The 23,689-nt window shown below is 50.5% G+C and overlaps 1 long non-coding RNA gene across 7 annotated transcripts in view; it reads right to left on the minus strand.

Moving 5' to 3' along the window:
* Window positions 1–1,473: 1,473 nt before the first annotated feature.
* The window catches only part of LOC137453401 (uncharacterized), a 36,472-nt gene continuing 14,256 nt past the window's right edge, over window positions 1,474–23,689 (minus strand). For 4 of the 7 annotated variants that reach the window (XR_010990357.1, XR_010990358.1, XR_010990361.1 and 1 more), the window contains one exon: window positions 1,474–2,431. This is a non-coding gene — a long non-coding RNA (uncharacterized lncRNA). Of the gene's footprint in view, window positions 2,432–14,473; window positions 14,633–15,836; window positions 15,972–23,689 lie in introns of those variants that run through there. The other 3 variants (XR_010990362.1, XR_010990359.1, XR_010990360.1) reach the window with 2 other exon arrangements.

A 23,689-nucleotide genomic window follows, 5' to 3' on the forward strand; every position in this document is an offset into this window, starting at 1 on the left:
GTGCAGAAAGCGTTTTACAGAGATGTCACTGAGAAGCTGTTGGTCCAACTGATGCAGAGATGTGGTGCTGAGAGACGTGGTTCGGCACCAGGCTTGGCTGGGTTGGACTCGGTGATTTTAAAGGTCGTTCCTAACCAAACAATTCCATGGTTCTATAATGCTGTGGGAGTTAGAAGAACAGCTCCAGTAGTCAGCTTGACATCAGCTGCTGCTGTGATTTCATGCCAAGGGCCTCAAAGCAATTCCACATGAACTATGCCTGGATAGGAAACTGCAGTTCTCCTTATACAACAAAATTAACAGGATACCTGTAGGTGAAGAGACCTATCAGGGCGGCAGCAGAATGAGGAAAACAAAGGTGAAAGGGTGATGCTGCCTCCCTGAGCAGCAGCAATCCCACTGGTAGAACTGTTGGAGCAGGTCCAGAAGAGGCCACAAAGGTGATTGGAGGGCTGGAGCAGCTCTGCTCTGAGGACAGACTGAGGGACCTGGGGGTGTTCAGCCTGGAGAACAGAAGGCTCCACGGGGACCTTAGAGCTGCCTTCCAGTACCTGAAGGGATCCTGCAGGAAGGCTGCAGAGGGACTTTTCATGAGGGTGTCTAGAGACAGGACAAGGGGGAATGTTTGAAGCTGAGGGAGAGCAGGGTAAGACTGGATCTCAGGAAGAACTTCTTCAGTGTGAGAGTGGTGAGACACTGGAACAGGTTGCCCAGGGAGGTTGTGGCTGCCTCCTCCCTGGAGGTGTTCAAGGCCTGGTTGGATGAGGCCTTGAGCAACCTGGGCTGGTGGGAGGAAAGAGCTGCAGGAGACACTGGAACTGCATAAGGATAGAATCCTTGGGAAAAGAAAAACCAAACAGCTGCATCCAGTTGTGGTGCCCCAGCACAAGAAAGACCTGGAGCTGCTGGAGTGGGTCCAGAGGAGGCCACAAAGATGATCAGAGGGCTGGAGAACCTCCCCTGTGAGGACAGGCTGAGAAAGTTGGGGCTGTTCAGCCTGGAGAAGGCTCCAGGGAGAGCTTAGAGCTGCCTTCCAGTACCTGAAGGGGCTCCAGGAGAGCTGGGGAGGGACTTTTAACAAGGGCTGGGAGTAAAAGGGCAAGGGGCAATGGAGTTGAGCTGGAAGAGGGGAGACTGAGACTGGAGATGAGGAAGACATTCTTTCCAATGAAGGTGTAGAGACCCTGGAATAGGTTGCCCAGGGAGGTTGTGGATGCACCCTCCCTGAGGGGTGTTCAAGGCCAGGTTGGATGAGATCTTGAGTGACCTGGGCTGGTTGGAGGTGTCCCTGCCCATGGCAGCAATATTAGAGAGGTGATCTCTGAGGTGCCTTCCAAGCTAAGCCATTCTGTGATTCAATGATGATTCTATGATTCATTTTGTCAGGTCAAGATTCACCTGGGGAATACCACCCCTAAATTCAGACACACAAGAAAAATAGACTAGCTTCTAGTCAAAAGCCAGTTTCTCAGTGTACTTTACTAATCCTGCTTGAATATATACAAAAAGCATTTTTCCTGCAGTGGAACAGCTAAATCAATAATGCCATCATGAGGAATGGTCAGTCAGTAGCAGCAATATCTATCAAACCAAGGATAAATGTACTCTTTCCTCATGAGGAGGAAGGTCTCTTTATGAGAGCTCCAGATAAATGTCTTCCTTCTTACACCACACTGCCTTTGGCTTGGCATTCAGTTTTGATGGATGCCTGGACTTCACCTTGGTATTTATTTAGCTGCCAAAGGCTGTTATCCCAGGAAAACATTCTATCCCTTTGGCATTATCTTTTAATTAACAGTTCTTTTTGTTCTGGCCCTTTGCTCAGCAGATCTACCTTTTATTCCTCGTTACCCAAGACCAACCCCCTCCTGGCTACAACCTCCCTTCAGGGAGTTGTAGACAGCAAGAAAGTCTCCCCTGAGCCTCCTCTTCTCCAGGCTAAACAATCCCAGCTCCCTCAGCCTCTCATAGGGCCTGTGCTCAAGGCCTCTCCCCAGCTTTGTTGCCCTTCTCTGAACACGTTCAAGCTAAGTGCTTGAGGCTTCATTACAGTTTGGGTGTGGTTTGGTTCACCAGGTACAAACACAACCTGTGATTGTTTCCTTTTCATTCAAATTAACTTTGAAACTGACATTCAGAATAAACTTGCAAACTAGTGTCTGTATTTGCTGGGTGTTGAAAATGTTTGGGTTTGTTTCCCCCATGTGCTGGTTTTTCCCCCCCACTGGTCGCTCACCTGTGAACCTCTGCACATGGAGAGTTTGCTCAGCCATTCCTTTTTTCACTGCCAAAAAGCAAAGGAAAATACTCGTGGGGGCCAGATGCCCAACAAAGCTGCTTTATTCTTCTGGGGGTCCAAAGTGCCAGGCCATCAAATCCACAGCCAGCTCCTCTGTTCTCCCTCTCTGATGTTTGTTGCTTTTGTTTTCCCCTGTTCTCATAGAATCAATCAGAGAATCAGAGAATCAGTAAGGTTGGAAAAGACCTCAAAGATCATCAAGTCCAATCCGTCACCCAAGACCTCATGGCTGCTAAACCATGGCTCCAAGTGCCACATCCAGTCCCCTCTTGAACACCTCCAGGGATGAGGACTCCACCACCTCCCTGGGCAGCCTGTTCCAGTCCCTGACCACTCTTGGAGCAAAGAAATGTTTCCTGATATCCAACCTAAACCTCTCCTGGCACAATTTTAGGCCATTTCCTTTCATTCTATCACTGATACTAAGGAGAAGAGACCAAGCCCCACCTCACTGCAACCTCCTATCAGGGAATTGTAGGGAGCAATGAGGTCTCCCCTCAGCTTCCTTTTCTCAAAGCTGAACACCCCCAGTTCTCTCAGCTGCTCCTCACCAGCCCTGCTCTCCAGACCCTTCTCTGGTTTCATTGCCCTTCTCTGGACACACCCCAGCCCCTCAATGTCCTTCTTGGAATGACAGCCCCAAAAATGGACTCACTACTCAAGGTATGGCCTCACCAGTGCCCAGTACAGAGAGACAATCACTGCCCAGCTCCTGCTGGCCGCGCTATTGCTGATCCAGGCCAGGATGCTGGTGGCCTTCTTGGCCAGAGGTCTTCTCTCCTTCTTCCAGTCCTCACTTTTCTGCTGGGGAGAGGTCATGGGGTGACAGAGCAACTGTGAGAGCTTAGCCCAAGATATGTGCTCCACGGAGGCAACCAAGTCTGTGTCCAACACTGCAGCAGTTAACCCCCAGACAGTCTGTCCTGGCACTGTATTTGAAATCCACACATGGTGATACTACAGATGTCTAACAATACTTGGATTGTATCAGAAGGGAAACATTTTGATTAAAATCAGACTCAAAGCAGTCCTAAACTTTTCAATTAACAGACATTCACAAGATGTGCTGGAGTAGCTGAATCCTTGCTTTTGGCTGCCAGCCATTTCCTCTGCAAGTTCTGCTGAGTTCTAATCTCCTGTTTACAAACTGAAAAGCAGGGCAAGCTCCATCTGTCAGCAGCAAGCATGCATCCAGCTCTGGAGCCCTCAATACAGAAAGGACATGTGATGGTAGGAGGCTGTGGTGATGGCAGGAGGCAGTCTTGTGATGGCAGGAGGCTGTCTAGGGGGCAGTGACCATGAGACAGTAGTTTTCAATAGGCAGGGAAACAAGGAGGAGCAATAACAGAACCCTTACTGTGGACTTAGGACTTAGGAAGGGCAGGTCCTGCCTCACCAACCTGATCTCCTCCCATGTGGATATAGTCTATCTGGATTTCAGCAAGGTCTTTGACACCACCCCCCACAGCAAACTGCTGGCCAAGCTGTCAGCCCCTGGCTTGGACAGCAGCACTCTGAGCTGGGTTAGGAACTGGCTGGAGGCTGAGCCCAGAGAGTGGTGCCAGGGGAGGTTTAGGCTGGAGGTGAGGAGAAAGTTCTTCCCAGAGAGAGTTGTTAGCCATTGGGATGTGCTGCCCAGGGAGGTGGTGGAGTCACCATCCCTGGAGGTGTTCAAAAAGGGATTGGATGTGGCACTCGGAGCCATGGTTTACCTAGTCATGAGGTGTTGGGTGACAGGTTGGACTTGATGATTTCTGAGGTCTTTTCCAACCTTATTGATTCAATGATTCTATGACCTGATGGAGCAGACCCAGAGTAGGGCCACAAAATGATTAGGGTGTTGGAGCAGCTCTGCTGTGAGGACAGGCTGAGGGAGCTGGGGGTGTTTAGCCTGGAGAAGAAAAGGCTCCAGGGAGACCTAATAGCAGCATGGCAGTGCCTGAAGGGGACTACAAGAAGGATAGAGAGAGACTGTTTGCAAAGGCCTGCAGGACAGGATTAGGGTAATGGCTTCAAAATAGAGCAGAACAGATTCAGATTGGATGTGAGGAACAAGTTCTGCCCCATGAGGATGGTGGAACACTGGAACAGGTTGCCCAGGGAGGTGGTTGAGGCCCCATCCCTTGAGATACTCAAGGTGAGGCTGGACAGGGCTCAGGGCAACCTGATCTAGTGGAGGATGTCCCTGCTGACTGCATGAGGGTTGGACTGGATGAACTTTGGAGGTCCCTTCCTACACAGACCATTCTATGGTTCTAAGATGACCCAAGTCTCATAACAACAGAAAGACTTTACGGACCATACCCAACCCAGCCTTCTCTACACTTCTTGGAATCCTTCAAAATTAAACCCCAAACGCACCATAAAAGTGAGAAAATAGAATCACAGACTTGTTTGGGTTGGAAAAAACCCTTGCAGACCATCAAGTCAACCATTCCCTGACTCTACCAATTGCTGAACAATGTCCCTCAGCACCATATCTCTGGGCTGGAATTACAGCCCAGCTCATGCAGTGCACTGCTGTTAGTTCTCCACTGAGAACTCTCTTTTCCCAAGGCAAAGGGAATGTGGTCTCCTTAGACCATTTCTGCTGAGACAAAGTGCAGCTGGAATGCTTTTGACAAGGTTATGGATGATGCTGGGCTCCTGTGGCAGGGCAGTTTATTAATGCTGTGTACTTGAAAGCAGAGGCACATCATTGTTGGAATAAATAACCAGCAACTTAGTCACTCTCAAGCTCTGGTTTCTTTAGCATTCTCTTCATCATCATTTCCTGGAGGAAATCACAAGAAGCATCTCTGGGAGGACAGGCTGCCTTTCACAGAGAAATGCTTCATTTTCCTATCTTGTCTGCTCTCATGAGACTCCCTCTGCTGTGCTGGGGCCAGCTCTGGTTCCTGTTGGAGTGGGGCCAGAGGAGGCCACCACAAAGCTGGGGGCTGGAAGCTGTCTGCTGTAAGGCCAGGCTGAGAGAGTTGGGCTTGTTCAGCCTGGAGAGAAGGCTGTGGGGAGACCTTAGAGCCGCCTTCCAGGATTAGAAGGGGGCTACAGGAAAGCAGGAGAAGGGTTTTGTTTACAAAGGCACAGAGTGACAGGATGAGGGGTGATGGCTTGAAACTGGAGGAAGCTGGGTTGAGATCAGACCTTAGGTAGAAATTCTTTCCTATAAAGGTGGTGAGGCACTGGAACAGGCTGCCCAGAGAAGTTATGGAGGCTCCAAGCCTGGAGGCATTCAAGGCCAGGCTGGATGGGCCCTTGAGCAAGCTGGTCTAGTGCAAGGTGTCCCTGCCTATGGCTGAGTGTTGGAACTAGCTGATCTTTAAGGTCCCTTCCAACCCAAACCAGTCAATGATTCTAACAGGGCTCCAGTTTGAAGCTTATTCAGGTAATGGCCCTGTCCTTCAGGGAACCATTTTCAGGCTCTTCATGTGATTGGTCTCTTTGTAGTTCAGGGATCAACTTGTGAAGCTGAAGAAGGGTTCCAGGCTCTGAACTACAAGCAAAACCAAGCTGTGGCAATCAGAAAACCAAGTCTGGCTAATGTCCCATATGACAGAGTGGCCAGTCAGCCCTGCCAGTGTTTGTGCCAGCTTACTGAATCTGTTCAGGTTATTTGTTGTCCTTCCCTTTTCTAGGAGAATGAGGGAACTTGGCAAAAGTCCTTCATCAGCTTCTCAACCTCCCATAGTACAGTAAATGACCTCTGAGTTCTCATGTCCCATCACGGTGAAATTGCTGAAACATGATGGGGATTCTCCTTTGGCAGAGGGGTTGGACTTGATGACCTCTGGAGGTCCCCTCCAACCCCTGACATCCTGGGAGCCTTCCAAATGAAAAAGAAGTGAAATTGGAGGACAAAAGTCAGTGGGAGCAAATCCACAAATCCATGAAAACCGGGGCTGTGGCTCCAGTTCATCCATGTGATGGAACTTTGGGGTCACCACAAAGTCCCAGGTGAAGCAGGATGATGCCAAGCGAAGAGCTGATGCAACTTACAGCATTACTTTAGAATAAACTTAGAATAAACCAAACCAGGTTGGAAGAGACCTTCAAGATCATCGCGTCCAACCCATCAACCAATCCAACCCACCCAAACAACTAACCCATGGCACCAAGCACCCCATCAAGTCCCCTCCTGAACACCTCCAGTGATGGTGACTCCACCACCTCCCCAGGCAGCCCATTCCAATGGGCAATCACTCTCTCTGTGTAAAACTTCCTCCTAACATCCAACCTGAACCTCCCCTGGCACAGCCTGAGACTGTGTCCTCTTGTTCTGGTACTGGCTGCTTGGGAGAAGAGACCAACCTCTGCCTGGCTACAACCTCCCTTCAGGTAGTTGTAGACAGCAATAAGGTCACCCCTGAGTCTCCTCTTCTCCAGGCTAAGCAACACCAGCTCCCTCAGCCTCTCCTCACAGGGCTGTGTTCCAAACCCCTCACCAACTTTGTTGCCCTTCTCTGGACACGCTCCAGCAAGTCAACCTCCTTCCTAAACTGAGGGGCCCAGAACTGGACACAGGACTCAAGGTGTGGCCTAACCAGTGCAGTGTACAGGGGCAGAATGACCTCCCTGCTCCTGCTGGCCACACTGTTCCTGATGCAGGCCAGGATGCCATTGGCCCTCCTGGCTGCCTGGGCACACTGCAGGCTCATGTTCAGCCTACCATCAACCAGCACCCCCAGGTCCCTCTCTGCCTGGCTGCTCTCAGCCACTCTGACCCCAGCCTGTAGCACTGCATGGGGTTGTTGTGGCCAATGTGCAGAACCTGGCACTTGGATGTGTTCAATCTCATGCCCTTGGACTCTGCCCATCTGTCCAGCCTGTCCAGGTCCCTCTGCAGAGCCTCTCTACCCTCCAGCAGATCAACTCCTGCCCCCAGCTTGGTATCATCAGCAAATTTACTGATGATGGACTCAATGCCCTCATCCAGATCATCAATGAAGATGTTAAAGAGGATGGGGCCCAGCACTGATCCCTGGGGGACACCACTAGTGCCTGGCTGCCAGCTGGCTGTGGCACCATTCACCACCACTCTCTGGGCTCAGTCTCCAGCCAGTTCCTAACCCAGTGCAGTATGCTCCTGTCCAAGCCATAACTACCGAGAGCTTTCCATTTACTGCCTGGGGCTGGAATACTGCATGCTGCAATAACCCCTGGAGGTTTCATCAAGCCTGGCACGCAGTTAATCCTCCTCCTCCTCTGTGGGCAGGCAGTTCAGCTCCCCTCAAAGCCTCACCTTCATCTCTTGTGCCCACAGCCTGTCCTCTGTAGGAAAACAAACCCAAAAAGGCAGTGTGCAGAGCAGCTCCTCTTGTTTCAGCTGAGAGGCAAAACATCCTTCCTGAAGGGGCTGAAAGAAGAGCCACCCCACGAAGGCTTGGCTTTCAGCTGAGCCGTTGGAACCAGGTAAGATGAAGAAAGGTGTGACAGAGAAACTCAGGGATGAAAAGCTTTGAAAGCAACACATGGAAAAGGAAGGTTTTCATGTGCATTGGGAATGATGTTTCTGGTAAAACATTTTCATAGTAACTCATTACAGGAATTTCTACACAAATCTTCATGGATGTTTTCCAGTCAGAAAATACTATTTGGAGAGCTGGAGCTACTGCAGTCCTTGGATCCTGAGGGCTCTGATCTGCCACGGGGTGACATGACTGAGAGCAGGCATTCACTTCTCTGCTGGGCAGAAAAAGTGAAGCTATTGATTGCTGTCATCCAGCAGAGCAGAAAAAGGTCTGTGCTTTTCCAGCAGGGAAACTGATCTGCTTCTCTGCCCTTGCTGCTGCTCAGAGCAGCTGCAAACCCAGGGCCTGAATAGTCTGTCAGGACAGCATTATTCTCCTCACAGGCTTATCCTCTCTCTCACTAGCCTAAACCCTCCTCCCTCACTAAATCACATCCCTCTGAAATCCCCAGTGTTTAAAACAATGGAGCATGACACCAGTAGCCACCACCAAGCAGCTCTTTGTGCCCTCAGTGTCTGTGATGTTCCAGCTGAGAGGCATAGACTATGCAGCACAATTCCCATTACACCAATGCCAGCAAGGCTTTCTCCAAGCCAGGCTTCAAACAGCCTTTTCAGCTTTGCTGGAAGGACTCAGACTCATGCCTGCAGCTGAGGACCAGTGAAGGAAGCCCTAGGACTTCATTTGCTCTCACACACTGTAATTATCTGCAAGTCATTATTAAAAGGGAGCAAAGTGTCCACTCACCCAAGCCACAAGAACCAGTTTCTCCAGGAAGGTGCTGTGGGCAAAGGTGCAGTGCCACGTGCTGCACTTTGGCCACAACAACCCCATGCAGAGCTACAGGATGGGGTCAGAGTGGCTGGAGAGCTGCCAAACAGAAAGGGACCTGGGGATGCTGATTGACAGCTGGCTGAAAATGAGCCAGCAGTGTGCCCAGGTGGCCAAGAAGGTCAATGGCATCCTGGCCTGCATCAAGAATAGTGTGGCCAACAGGAGCAGGGAAGTCATTGTACCCCTGTACTCAGCACTGGTTAGGCCACACCTTGAGTACTGTGTCCAGTTCTGGGCCCCTCAGTCTAAGAAGGACATTGAGACACTTGAAGGTGTCCAGAGAAGGGCAGCGAGGCTGGGGAGGGGTCTGGAGCACAGCCCTGTGAGGAGAGGCTGAGGGTGCTGGGGTTGCTTAGCCTGGAGAAGAGGAGGCTCAGGGGAGACCTTCTTGCTGTCTACATCTACCTGAAGGGAAGTTGTAGCCAGGTGGGGGTTGGTCTCTTCTCCCAGGCAACCAGCAGCAGAACAAGAGGACACAGTCTCAAGCTGTGCCAGGGGAGGCTTAGGCTGTAGGTGAGAAGAAATTCTTCACAGAAAGGGTGATTGGCAATTGGGATGTGCTGCCCAGGGAGGTGGTGGAGTCCCCATCCCTGGAGGTGTTTAGGAAGAGACTGGATGAGGCGCTTGGAGCCAGGGTTTAGTCTTGAGGTCTGTGGTGATAGGTTGGACTTGATGATCTTTGAGGTCTCTTCCAACCTTGGTGATTCTGTGATTCTGTGATGCTGTGACTGTTTCCTCTGTTCTGATGCTTCAGTGCTCAGTCCCTTGACCTATTGGCCACACTCTTCTTCATGCACCCCCAGAGACCATTGGCCTTCTTGGTCAAGAGGACACACTTCTGGCTCATGGTGAACTTGTCCCCCAGCACTCCCAGGTCCTTCCTGTGGAGCTGCTTTCCAGCAGGTCACTCCACTGGTGCAAAGGGCTCTGTACTCTCTCTCTCTCTCCACATTGCTTGGCATTACAACACCCTTTAGGAAAGACCCTGTACAATAAGTGAGGATATTCAAGCTTGTGCTGGCAAAAACAAAGTACCTGTAATAGTTCAAGTTTCCTTCAAGGAATCTTCCCTGAAAAGGTAACTTAGTGTAGAAACCTGCTTCAGATATGTGGGGCAATTACACTGGACTTTACTTTGTTACAGCACATAAAGGAAACCAGGAGCAAGACTTTTCTGCCACCAGTGGCATTGCTCCTTGTCCCATCACTCCAGGCTTCTGCCAGAAGTCCCTCCCCAGCTGTTCTGCAGCCCCTTTCAGGTACTAGAAGGCTGCTCTGAGAACTCCCTGGAGCCTTCTCTTCTCCAGGCTGAACAGCCCCAACTCTCCCAGCCTGGCCTGACAGCAGAGGGGCTCCAGCCCTTTGATCATCTTTGTGGCCTGTGCTGGACCCACTCCAACAGTTCCATGCACTTCATGTGTTGGGGGCTCCAGAGCTGGCCACAGTACTGCAGGTGGGGGCTCCCCAGACTAGAGGGGCAGCATCCCCTTCCTTGACCTGCTGGCTCTGCTCTTTTGGATGCAGCCCAGGATACCAAGACCCATAGCAACCAACCTGGCTTTGTTCCAGGCTTTGGAGGTGTGCTAAGCTCAGAATGATTTAGAAACTCTCCTTCAGGGTCGAAGGCCTTCAAGATGAAATTCCTCAGGGGCACCAGGAGATATTTACACATTTAGATCAGGCTGTCTTACAGAACTAGATGGGACATTCCATTTCTTCTCAAGGACCACAGCACAGCTGAGAGGTGAATGAGCAGGTAAGTGGCACTCAGCCTGTATCAGGCATCATGAATTTGTATCAGAGTTCTGAATTGCTCCTTCTGGCAAGCAGGCAGCCACCACGACCCAGCCCCTTATCACTGGCATTGCTAAAGAGGTGTTTTGGTCGCTGGATGATGGTTGTGTAATGATCCCAAGAAGAGAGAAGAAGCCAAATGTAGTTAAAGGAGGCCAGGCAGCTTGTCAGACCATGGCCCTACACTACTGCACTCAGCCAGACTGGGGGTGGTGAAGGAGAACATGGAGCAGATGAGCCTGGAGAAGGGCAGCCTGAGAGGAGACCTTATCAATGTCTATAAATATCTGAGGGGTGGGTGTCAGGATTAAGGTGCCAGGCTCTTTTTGGTGGTGCCCAGTGACAGAACAAGGAGAGCAGCTACAAACTGGAACCCAGGAGGTTCCACCACAACAGGAGGAGAAACTACTTTATGGTGAGGGTGCTGGAGCCCTGGAGCAGGCTGCCCAGAGAGGTTGTGTAGTCTCCTTCTCAAGAGCCATCCAGATGTGTTCCCGTGTGACCTGCCCTGTGTGATCCTGCTTTGGCAGGGGATTGGACTCGATGATCTCTGGAGGTCCCTTCCATCCCCTCCCGTTCTGTGATTCTGTGTTGCTGAATTTCCCCCCCCCCAGTTTTTCTGCACTGAGGGAAGCAGGAAATGTCTTCACCCCCTGCTGCTGCTCTAAAGCACCACACACCCCGAATCAAGATGATACAAGCTGCAATTAATGCAGCACTAATAGAAGAATTGGTGTAATCACAGGAGAAAAATGAGGAGGGTGCTAATTGTTGGCCATTGACTGACTTGCACTGATGAGCAGCCTGCTAGGCTCAGAAAGGAGGGAAGGTTATTACCATCGTGGTGTGAGCAGCAAAGCCTTTCTCCAAGTAACTTCCTGTGGAATCAAGAAGTGAGCTGCTCCTTACACGCTGAGGGGACTTCTGCTGAGGCAGCTGAGAAACATTTTTGCTTTGCCCTGGCTGTGTTAGTGGTGTAGAAGATGGAGAAGAAAAGTGAAAGAGACATCTTTTACTGACATCCTTTTCTGTGTGGACGCTATGAAGGATTCTTGGCTCTGAGGCTTTCTAAAATGCATTTCTAGGGGTTGCATCCCAGTGCACCAAGTGCATCTTTGTGTCCATAGCTCTTCTACAGTCTGTTTGTGTACAAATAAATGGAGAGGTTCTCTTGGTTCTTCACCAGTTGTCCCCCTGGAGACAGCACTGGTGAGCCTGCATCTCAAATCCTGGGTTCAGTTTTGTGACCCTCATTCCAAGAATGACATTGAGGGGTTGGAACAGGTCCAGAGAAGGGCAACAAAGCTGGGGAAGGGTCTGGAGAACAGGGCTGGTGGAGAGCAGCTGGGGAAACTGGGGTTGTTCAGTCTGGAGGGGGATGAGGGGAGACCTCATTGTCCTCTACAACTCCCTCAAAAGAGGTTGGATTGAGGTGGGGGTTGGTCTCTTCTCCCAAGGAACAATTGATAGGACAAGAGGAAATGGCCTCAAGTTGTACCAAAGGAGGTTTAGGTTGGACATGAGGCACGATTTTTTCTCAGAAAGGGATGTGAAGCCCTGGAACAGGCTGCCCAGGCAGGGGTGGAGGGATTTAAACACTGTGTAGGTGTGGTGCTGAGGTTTAGCAGTGGCCTGGCAGTGGTGGGTTAACAGTTGGACTGGATGTTCTTAAGGGTCTCTTCCCACCAAACCAATCCTGTGACTCCACTCTGACAGTGCCTTGCAGTTTAGGGGTGGCAGAGGTTGGCACTCTGTGGCTGGCATTACAGAACTGCATTAGTGCAAGTGCAAGCCACCTGAATATGAGCCAGCAGTGTGCCCAGGTGGCCAAGAGGGCCAATGGCATCCTGGCCTGCATTAGGAATAGTGTGGCCAGCAGGAGCAGGGAAGTCATTGTGCCCTGTACTCTGCTTTGGTTAGGCCACACCTTGAGTCCTGTGTCCAGTTTAAGAAGGACATCGAAACACTTGAAGGTGTCCAGAGAAGGGCAACAAGGCTGGGGAGAGGCCTTGAGCACAGCCCTGTGAGGAGAGAATAGAATAGAATAGAATAAACCAGGTTGGAAGAGACCTTCAAGATCATCGCGTCCAACCTATCATCCAACACCACCTAATCAACTAACCCATGGCACCAAGCACCCTGTCAAGTCTCCTCCTGAACACCTCCAGTGACGGCGACTCCACCACCTCCCCGGGCAGCCCATTCCAATGGGCAATCACTCTCTCTGTGTAAAACTTCCTCCTGACCTCCAGCCTGAACTTCCCCTGGCGCAGCCTGAGACTGTGTCCTCTTGTTCTGGTGCTGGCTGCCTGGGAGAAGAGACCAACCTCTGCCTGTTTACAACCCCCCTTCAGGTAGTTGTAGAGAGCAATAAGGTCACCCCTGAGTCTCCTCCTCTCCAGGCTAAGCAGCCCCAGCTCCCTCAGCCTCTCCTCATAGGACTTGTGTTCCAAGCCCCTCACTAACTTTGTTGCCCTTCTCTGGACTCATTCCAGCAAGTCAACATCCTTCCTAAACTGAGGGGCCCAGAACTGGACACAGTACTCGAGGTGTGGCCTAACCAGTGCAGTGTACAGGGGCAGAATGACCTGAGGCTGAGGGAGCTGGGATTGTTCAGCCTGGAGAAGAGGAGGCTCAGGGGAGACCTTCTTGCTGTCTACAACTACCTGAAAGGTGGTTGTAGCCGGGAAGGGGTTGGTCTCTTCTCCCAGGCAACCAGCACCAGAACAAGAGGACACAGTCTCAAGCTGCACCAGGGGAGGTTTAGACTCGAGGTGAGGAGGAAGTTCTTCACCGAGCGAGTCATTCATCATTGGAATGTGCTGCCCAGGGAGGTGGTGGAGTCACCGTCCCTGGAGGTGTTCAAGAGGAGATTGGATGTGGCACATGGTCTAGTCATGGGGTCTGTGATGATAGGTTGGACTCGATGATCCTCGAGGTCCTTTCCAACCTAAGTTATACTATGATACTGTGATACTGTGAGGTGGCTGGCTGGCATTGCAGAAGATTGCATTGGTGCAAGTGAAACCTACCCACAGCAATGCCAGGAATCCCTGAGCAGTAAACCAGGGCCTTTCCATGAGGGCTTGTGGATTGTGCACCTGTGGCTCAGTTGTCCAGCAGTTTATTTCGGGGTATTGATACCACTGCTGCTCTAATTCTGACCACTGCAACTTTGCTGGCTTGCAGAAATGCTGAGAAGTGCAGTTCACTAGTGGTGGCTCTGGAGTGGATGTCACAGAAAAGGACATGAATCATTCATCTCCAGGGCATGGTTGGAATCATGTGCAGAAGGTGATGTTTCAGGGCTTGGATAACGAGGAGACAACAAAATGGCTCAAAATGGCCCTTGAGAGTGGAGCAGGTTTTTTCTAAGGAGTCTCTGCCCATGCACCAGCACTATCTGAACAGGTAATTCAAGATGGGGTACTAAGTGTGCCCAAGGAATCTTACTCTGGCATTTCCTGGTTTTTTCCCCAGTGTTTTTTAAATCTGTTGTAAGTAATTGTTAGCATCTTTTGATCTGCCCTTGTCTGTGTGTTTTGTAACAGCCTGTCTTCTGGCAAGCTATTATTGGTCTATTTGAGTCTTTGCATGACTGAACAGCAGCACTTGGTGAAGAAGAAAATACACTAGTGACTGGGGGTTTTCCCCACATGGGCTACCCTCCTCTGAAACCAAATGTTCCCCTCTCCACAAGGCAAAGCTAACCCAGAATGGAAGCCACCTTCTTGATGGAGGAGAAGCTGGACAGGAGCAGGCAGTGTGAGCTTGCAGCACAGAAGGCCAATCACATCCTGGGCTGCATCCAGAGCAGTGTTGCCAGCAGAGCCAGAGAGGTGATTCTGCCACTCTGCTCTACTCTGGTGAGACCTCAGCTGGAGCACTGTGTGCAGGTCTGGAGCCCTCAATATAGGAAGGACATGGAGCTGATGGAGCAGGTCCAGAGGAGGGACATGAAAATGATCAGGGAGTTGGAGCAGCTCTGCTACAAGGACAGGCTGAGGGAGCTGGGGGGTGTTCAGCCTGGAGAAGAGAAGGCTCTGAGCCTTTGGGGAGGCACGTTCTTCATCCTTCCAACTGTGTGTGAGCTGAAGGCCAGAGGAATGAGATCAGTCAGCATTGATTATGTTTATTCCACCAGAAAAGCTCTGTTCATTTGGTGTGATGGCAGTGTCCTGCTGAGGAGAGCACAAAGCCTCACAGCGTATTTTGGACTCGAGGTGAGCTGACAGATCTGTCAAGGTAGAGATAATTAGAAACAATTGGGCAAGGGAAGGGATTCTCCCCCTTTCCTCTGCTCTGCTGAGACCCCACCTGCAATGCTGGGGCCAGCTCTGGAGCCCCCAACACAAGAAGGACATGGAATGGTTGGAGTAGGTCCAGAGGAGGCCATGAAGATATCTGAGGGCTGGAGAACCTCTGCTATGGAGACAGGCTGAGGAGCGTTGGGGTTGCTTGTCCTGGATATGAGAAGGCTCCAGGGAGACCGTGGAGCAGCCTTCCTGTACCAGCAGGGGGGCACAGGAGAGCTGGGGAGGGACTTTTTACCAAGGCCTGGAGTGGTGGGATGAGGGCAATGGCTTCAAACTGGAAGCTGGATTTAAGTGAGACAGCAGGAAGAAATTCTTCCCCCCAAGGGTGGTGAAGCACTGCAACAGGTTGCCCAGAGAAGTTGTAGGAGCTCCAAGCCTGTAAATCTTCCAGGCCAGGTTGGATGGGGTCTTGAGCAAGCTGGTCTAGTAGACCCCCACAGCAGGGGGTTAAGAACTAATTGATCTTTAAGGTCCCTTCCAACCCAAACCACTCTGTGACTGTATGCAACTCCCTAGTAAATATGTAGCTGCAGAAACAGCAGGCTGTGAGTTACTCAGCTGGCTCTGAATTCAGCACCACACAATATTTACACAGATGGATGCAGTACAACATGCTCTGGCTTTCAGTGCTTCATCTCTGCCTCCTCCTGCCGTGCCTGTGCAGAGCTGATTGAGTAGCAGGGATGGAGTCAAGGAGAGGCACTGTTTATCCCTTTCTAATTCTGGCAACATACACACTAATTTGACCTCTCCAGAGCATGTTCCTCCTTCCTGCTGTCTGCCTTGGAACACTGAGCAGTTTCCCCACTCTGTTAATTATTAGACAGCCACCTTAGTTTGCTCATTCTGTTAAGCCAGGAAGCAAGGGGTAGCTGGGAGAAAGGGGAGGAGGAAAAGGGTTGAAGGGCAGTTTGGTGTAAACACAAAACCCAGGGCCCTTTCTAGTTTTCAGTATCAGATCTATAGGCAGTAGTTCATGACAGGATCTCAGAATGGTAGGGGTTGGAAGGGACCTCTGGAGGTCATCCAGTCCAATGCCCCTGACAAAGCAGGGTCACACAGGAGCACATCCAGGTTGATTTTGAAAGTCCACAGAGAAGGAGACTCCACAACCTCTCTGGACAGCCTGCTCCAGGGCTCCAGCACCCTCACACTGAAGAATTTTCTCCTCCTGCTGAGGTGGCACCTCCTGGGTCCCAGTTTGTAGCTGTTGTTCCTTGCCTTCTCACTGGGCACCACCGAAAAGAGCCTGGCACCTGCCTTAATCAAAAAACAAACCCTTACACTCTACAAAGAGCTAAGTTTCAGCAGTTTGCAAAGTAAATCTGCTTATTTCCAGCACATTGCCAAGCCAGGTATGTAAGACCCATCTGTAACACCACAGCTAGCAGGGAATTGATGCTGTTCATTCCTTATTGCTGCAGGCAGGGCGCTGGGGACCTGCTCTGCGATCAGCCAGAAAGGACAACAGAGATGGAGCAGCAGCAATGACCTGCAGCAAAACCCAAACACACAACCTATGTGAGCACACAACTGGGGAGAAGCAGCAGCCAGGTGTAACCTCAGCCTGAGCTACAAACCCTGGCTGAACTGTTGTTTAGGTTGGCAAAGCCCTTTAAGCTCATCCAGTCCAGCCATTCGTTAAACTCTACTAAGGCTGGGGCTAAACCATGGTCCTCAGCACCACAGCTCTGCCTCTCTGAAACATCTCCAGGGATGGGGATTCAAGCACTGCTCTGGGCAGCCTCTTCCAGTGTTTGAGAAACCTTTGAGGGAAGAAGTTTCTTTTAGTGTCCAACCTAAACCTCTCCTGGTGCAACTTGAGGCCATTTGGAAGGGGCTGCCCAGAGAGATGGTGGAGTCACCATCACTGGAGGTGTTTAGGAAGAGACTGGATGAGGCATTTGGTGCCATGGTTTAGTTGACTAGATGGTGTTGGGTGAGAGGTTGGACTTGATGATCTTAAAGGTCTTTTCCAAGCTGGTTAATTGTATTGCATTCTATTCTATTCTATTCTATTCTATTCTATTCTATTCTATTCTATTCTATTCTATTCTATTCTATTCTATTCTATTCTATTCTATTCTATTCTATTCCCTCTTATCCTATCACTTGGTTCATGGGAGAATAGACCAAGCCCCATTTCTCTCCAACCTCCTTTCAGGGAGTTGTGGAGGACAATGAGGTCTCCTCTCAGCCTCCTTTTCTCCAGACTGAACAACCCCAGCTCCCTCAGCTGCTCCTCCCCAGCCCTGTTCTCCAGACCCTTCCCCAGCTTTATTGCCCTTCTCTGGACCTGCTCCAGCCCTTCAATGTCCTTCTTGGAGTGAAGGCCCCAAACCTGAACCCATTACTCAAGGCATGGCCTCACAAGAGCTGAGTAGAATGGACATCACTTCCCTGGTCCCATTGGTCACACTTTTCCTGATACAACATTTGTTGCAGAAACCACATCTGCACCCATATTGAAGTGTGGTCCAGCACCAGGCTTGGTGGAGTTAGAGAATGGTTGGCCCTGTTGAACCTAAATGTCTTTTCCAACCCAAACGATTCCCTGATCCTGGGGTTCTGTGATTCAGCCCTTCCACACACACAGAGTCCTGCAGAGCAGCTCCTTCAGTTCACTGGCATAAATGAGACAGAAAATGTCTTTATGGAGCTTTCAGCATAACTTTGGGGGTGGAAGAGAATCATAGTCCCTAAAGCCATGCAGATGTAAGACCAGATCATAGTATCATAGTACCATAGTATCAGTCAGGGTTGGAAGGGACCACAAGGATCAGCTAGTTCCAACCCCCCTGCCATGGGCAGGGACACCCCACACTAGATCAGCCTGGCCAGAGCCTCATCCAGCCTGGGCTTAAACACCTCCAGGGACAGGGCCCCAACCACCTCCCTGGACAACCCATCCCAGGTCAGTAAAAACACCTCCCTGGAAGCCAAGCAGAATGTGATGTGAACTCCTGAAGCAAGACCCATCTCAGTGCAAAGCTGCAGAACAGATCCTGTAGGTATTTTGGTGTTCATTTTCTCATCTGAGGTTTCAGTTTTACAGTTCAGGGCTACTCCTTTGTTTATACAAGAAAATCTCATTTGTCTTCTGCCTTTCAGCAATTGCTTTTCAAATGGAAAGGCTGATTTCCTTGCAACCAAGCCACAAGTCAGTGGGTAATTCACTGCCTTTTTTTCTTTCTCCTGAGTCCTGTTAATTAAGTAGAGCCCAAAGGCTCAAACTTTCAAATAATAACAGATCTTTATTCAAACAATTGGTAATAATCAAAGAGCCAAAGCTGCTGCAGCAGTTGGGTATGAGAAAGCTGATTCTGTTTGTCAGCTGAGAACTAATAAGTGAAAAATGCATTTTTCAGCCAGTGAAATATTTCCACAACCACAGGCCTCCACCCCAAGGTACTGCTGGGAAGCTGTGCGAGGGCTTGATGGCTGCACCCAAAGAGTGGCTGTCAATGGCTCCATGTCCCAGTAGAGGCCAAGGACAAGCAGAGTCCCTCAGGGATCAGTCCTGGGACCAGGCTTGTTCAACATCTTTGTGGGTGCCAAGGACAGTGGCACTGAGTGCACCCTCAGCAAGTTTGCTGATGACACCAAGCTGTGTGGTGCAGCAGACAGGCTGGAGGGAAGGGAGGCCATCCAGAGGGACCTGGACAGGCTGGAGAGGTGGGCACAAGCCAACCTCATGAGGTTCAACAAGACCAAGTGCAGGGTCCTGCAGCTGGGTCGAGGCAATCCCAGGCACAAATCCAGGCTGGGCAGTGACTGGCTGGAAAGTAGCCCTGAGGAGAGAGACTTGGGGGTGCTGGGGGAGGAGAAGCTCAATATGAGCTCTCAATGTGCACTTGCAGCCCAGAAAGCCAATCAGATCCTGGGCTGCATCAGGAGAAGTGTGGCCAGCAGGTCGAGGGAGGTGATCCTCCCACTCTGCTCAGCTCTGGGGAGACCCCACCCAGAGTACTGCCTCCAGTTCTGGAGCCCCTATTACAAGAGGGATGTGGAGGTGCTGGAAGGTGTCCAGAGAAGGGCCACAAGGATGAGCAGAGGGCTGGAGCACCTCTCCTATGAGGACAGACTGAAGGAGTTGGGGCTGTTCAGTCTGGAGAAGAGAAGGCTCCCAGGTGACCTAATTGTGGCCTTCCAGTATCTGAAGGGGGCCTACAGGAAGGCTGGGGAGGGACTTCTCAGGACCTCAGGTAGGGATAGGACTAGGGGGAATGGAATGAAGCTGGAGGTGGGGAGATTCAGGCTGGAGGTGAGGAGGAAGTTCTTCCCCATGAGAGTGGTGAAGCCCTGGAATGGGTTGTCCAGGGAGGTGGTTGGGGCCCTATCCCTGGAGGTGTTTAAGCCCAGGCTGGCTGAGGCTCTGGGCAGGCTGATCTAGTGTGGGGTGTCCCTGCCCATGGCAGGGGGATTGGAACTAGATGATCCTTGTGGTCCCTTCCAACCCTGACTGATACTATGATACTATGATACTTTCACAAGCACAGAGCTAAGATTTGCTTCCCAGTAATTAATTTATGGTACTGCATGAAAATCATACAATCCTACAGTGGTTTGGGTTTGAAGGGACCTTAAAGTCAGTTCCACAGGAGAAGCTGTTAACAATTGCAGTTTTATGCTGGAGCAGGATTCATCTAGGAAAAATATTTAGGGTTGGAGGATTAGTGCTGCTTACAGTGTAGGTAACCTTGGTCCAACCTCAGCATGTGTAATGATAATGAACTTCTAAGTGAATCTTCCTGTCTCTTCATCTGCTGATTAGTATGCTTGCTATGCAGAGCACTCAGCTGAGAACTTACTCAAAGGAAACCCAAACCAATAAGAAAAGGAAATGGGGGGAGGGAAGGAGACTACAAATGTGCCTCCAGGATCCCAAGAGGACACATTCATAAAGAATATAAACCTCAGTGCTGTCAGGAAGCCAGCTGGTTAGGAGAAATCAAATGTAAGGTTGATGTCAGTGTGCTGGGGGTGATCATAAACAAATAAAAGCAGAGTGATGACCTCCTGTAGAGAGCAGATCCTCTCTTGATAAAGAGACACAAGTACAGCCAAGAGAACATCACCAAGTGGCACTGAGCTTGATAATGCAAATCCAAGGGAGGCAAAGTGTCTTCACAGATTCCTACACAGCCCAGCAATGGGCTTCCAGCTTCTTGCAGCAGAAACACAGCAGGCTCCAAGGTGGATTTGGGAATCATGAGAGACACTGCCCTCTCCTATTATAGAATAGGAATGGAATGGAATGGAATGGAATGGAATAGCATGGAATAGCATAGCATAGCATAGCATAGCATAGCATAGCATAGCATAGCATAGCATAGCATAGCATAGCATAGCATAGCATAGAATAGAATAGAATAGAATAGAATAGAATAGAATAGACCAGGTTGGAGAAGACCTCAGAGATCATCAAGTCCAACCTCTCACCCAACACCATCTAATCAACTAAACCATGGCACCAAGCACCCCATCCAGTCTCTTCCTAAACACCTCCAGTGATGCTGACTCCACCACCTCCCTGGGCAGCACATCCCTATGGCCAATCTCTCTTTCTATGAAGAACTTCTTCCTAACCTCCAGCCTAAACCTCCCCTGGCACAGCTTGAGACTGTATATCCTATGGGAAGCTTAGGCTGGAGGTGAGGAGAAAGTTCTTCACAGAGAGAGTTGTTAGCTGTTGGAATGTGCTGCCCAGAGAGAGGTGGCAGAGTCACTGTCCCTGGAGGGGATTGGATGTGGCACTTGGTGCCATGGTTTAGTAGTCATGAGGTCTTGGGTGGCAGGTTGGACTTGATGATCCTTGAGGTCTTTTCCAACCTTATTGATTCTATGATTCTATGATTCACCCCAGGTCACTGTGAAGTTTCAAGCAGAACTGGAACCAACGCTTTTCCACTCTGTTCTGGCTCTTGTCTCTGTTCTTTTTTTGTACCACCACACTTTATTTAGATTGTGACTGCTGCTGGGCTCTGAGAGGAGGTTTGGGTGGTGCTGGGGGCTGCTCTTTTCCCTTAGTGCTAAGTCAGACCGGGGCCACGTGCAGCAGCAGTTCAGATCTTTCCCTTCAACGTGCTCTGCCCTGCCTTTGTCAGTGTCTGAATTTCACCAGCCATTAGGCTGCCAATTTGTCCACTTCTCTTTCCATGAAGTTCATCACAGCCTTCTCCTGCACAGGCTTACACTGAATAATTCTGTCATCTGCAAATCCTGCTGACCTCATTTTTTATACATTTCCCCCCCCCCCCCCCCGATTTCTGCCTTTCTGGGTAATTAATGAGTGCATGAAATACTAGCTCCAGTACAGATCCTTGGGACATACTAATATTAACCTCCTGCTGAGCTGAAAACTGACAGCTTAATGCATGAAACCCTTTACAGAAGAAATGTGCTGGCAGTGAAAATCAGGATGGCTTCTGATTGATACCTCATCTGAAGGATGAGAGGGAATGGATTGCAGCTTGAGGATGAGAGATCTACACTGGCTACGAAAAGGAAATTCTTTACAGGCAGACACTGGCACAGGTTGCCCAGGGAGGTTGTGGATGCCCCCTCCCTGAAGGTGTTCAAGGCCAGGTTGGATGAGGCCTTGAGCAGCCTGGTCTAGAAGGAGGTGTCCCTGCTCATGGCAGGGGGTTGGAACTATCATAGTATCATAGTATCATTCAGGGTTGGAAGGGACCACAAGGATCATCTAGTTCCAACCCCCCTGCCATAGGCAGGGACACCCCACACTAGATCAGGCTGGCCAGAGCCTCATCCAGCCTGGGCTTAAACACCTCCAGGGACAGGGCCTCAACCACCTCCCTGGACAACCCATTCCAGGGCTTCACCACTCTCATGGGGAAGAACTTCCTCCTCACCTCCAGCCTGAATCTCCCCACCTCCAGCTTCATTCCATTCCCCCTAGTCCTATCCCTACCTGAGGTCCTGAGAAGTCCCTCCCCAGCCTTCTTGTAGCCCTCTTCAGATACTGGAAGGCCACAAGAAGGTCTCCTGGGAGCCTTCTCTTCTCCAGACTGAACAGCCCCAACTCCTTCATTCTGTCCTCACAGCAGAGCAGCTCCAGCCCTCTGCTCATCCTCGTGGCCCTTCTCTGGACACCTTCCAGCACCTCCAGATCCCTCTTGTAATAGGGGCTCCAGAACTGGAGGCAGTACTGCAGGTGGGGTCTCCCCAGAGCTGAGCAGAGGGGGAGGATCACCTCCCTTGCCCTGCTGGCCACACTTCTCCTGATGCAGCCCAGGATCTGACTGGCTTTGCGGGCTGCAAGTGCACACTGAGAGCTCCTGTTGAGCTTCTCCTCCACCAGCACCTCCAAGTCTCTCTCCTCAGGGCTGCTTTCCAGCCAGTCACTGCCCAACTGAATGATCTTTAAGATCCCTTCCAACTCAAACCATTCTAGGATGATTTTAGGATGATGAAGTAACCCAACAACCACCCCAAACTCTGCAAGTACAAGCACCTACAGGCTCCACTAGTTTTTATGGGACTTGGGAGAAACCAGGCTACTTCAGGAAAACCCAAGTCCAGTTAAAGAGGAAACAGCACCTCTGTAGAGCTGTTTCACTTGCTCCTTACAGAACTGTTCAGCTATCAAACAGCAGCTTAAGCATCTACCCCTACAAAATGGTTAAAAGGGCCTTGGTTGCAATACCCTTGTCACAACTTGTTTAGGTATTTGATCCAGAGAGGACAAGGTAGAGCATTCATAGCTAATCAAGCCTGAAGTAAAGGATGAATAAAATGAACTAAACCATGACTACCACAGCTATAATCATGTTGGCAGGACAGGCTTCCTTGTCAAAGGCATTCAGTTTTGCCCAGACCCCAGAAAACATCTTGCATGTCTCTGACACTTTGACACAGTGTCTGCAGCAGACATTTCTGGAAGCCACAGATAATACAGGGAGCAAACATCACCAAGCCACTCTGAATGGAAGGGTAGTTTCTGAGTGCCCTGCCTCTGTTACAAAACTTCACAGCTTGCATTGGGTTGGAAGGGACACTCAAAGGGCATCTTGTCAAACCCCCCTGCAGGCAGCAGGGACGCCTCAAACAAGATGTGTCAAACTGTGTCCAGTTCTGGGCCCCTCAGTTTAAGAAGGACATTGAGACTCTTGAAGGTGTCCAGAGAAGGGCAACAAGGCTGGGGAGAGGCCTTGAGCACAGCCCTGTGAGGAAAGGCTGAGGGAGCTGGGATTGTTTAGCCTGGAGAAGAGGAGGCTCAGGGGTGACCTCATTGCCCTCTACAACTACCTGAAGGGTGGTTGTAGCTGGGAAGGGGTTGGTCTCGTCTCCCAGGCAACCAGCACCAGAACAAGAGGACACAGTCTCAAGCTGCGCCAGGGGAGGTTTAGACTCAAGGTGAGGAGGAAGTTCTTCACTGAGCGAGTCATTCGCCATTGGGATGTGCTGCCCAGGGAGGTGGTGGAGTCACCATCCCTGGGGGTGTTCAAGAGGGGATTGGATGTGGCACTTGGTGCCATGGTCTAGTCATGGGGTCAGTGTTGATAGCTTGGACTTGCTGATCTTTGAGGTCTCTTCTAACCTTGGTTATACTGTGATACTGTGATACTGTGAGATCAGGCTGCCCAGGGCCACATCAAGTCAGATCTTGAATGTCTCTAGGGAAAGGGCCTCAACCACATCCCTGGGCAACCTGTTCCACTGTCTCACCACCCTCATTGTGCAGAACTTCCTCCTTATGTCCAGCCTCCATCTCCCCTGCTCTGGTTTCAAACCATTGCCCCTCATCCTATCCCCACAGGCCCTTCTGAACAGTCCCTCCCCAGCCTTCCTGTAGGTCCTCTTCAGATACTGAAATGCAGCTCTAAGGTCTCCCTGGAGCCTCCTCCTCTCCATGCTCAACAGCCCCAATTCTTTCAGCCTGTGCAACTCAGCTGTGTTATAACCACCAGCAGAATGTCTAGAATTGTTTCTGAAGGTAAATGTGTGCAGTTTAT

Source organism: Melanerpes formicivorus, unplaced genomic scaffold (assembly GCF_026170545.1).
Source record: "Melanerpes formicivorus ecotype bairdi unplaced genomic scaffold, bMelFor1.0.p_v2 SCAF_66, whole genome shotgun sequence".
In the NCBI taxonomy this organism is placed as follows: domain Eukaryota; kingdom Metazoa; phylum Chordata; class Aves; order Piciformes; family Picidae; genus Melanerpes; species Melanerpes formicivorus.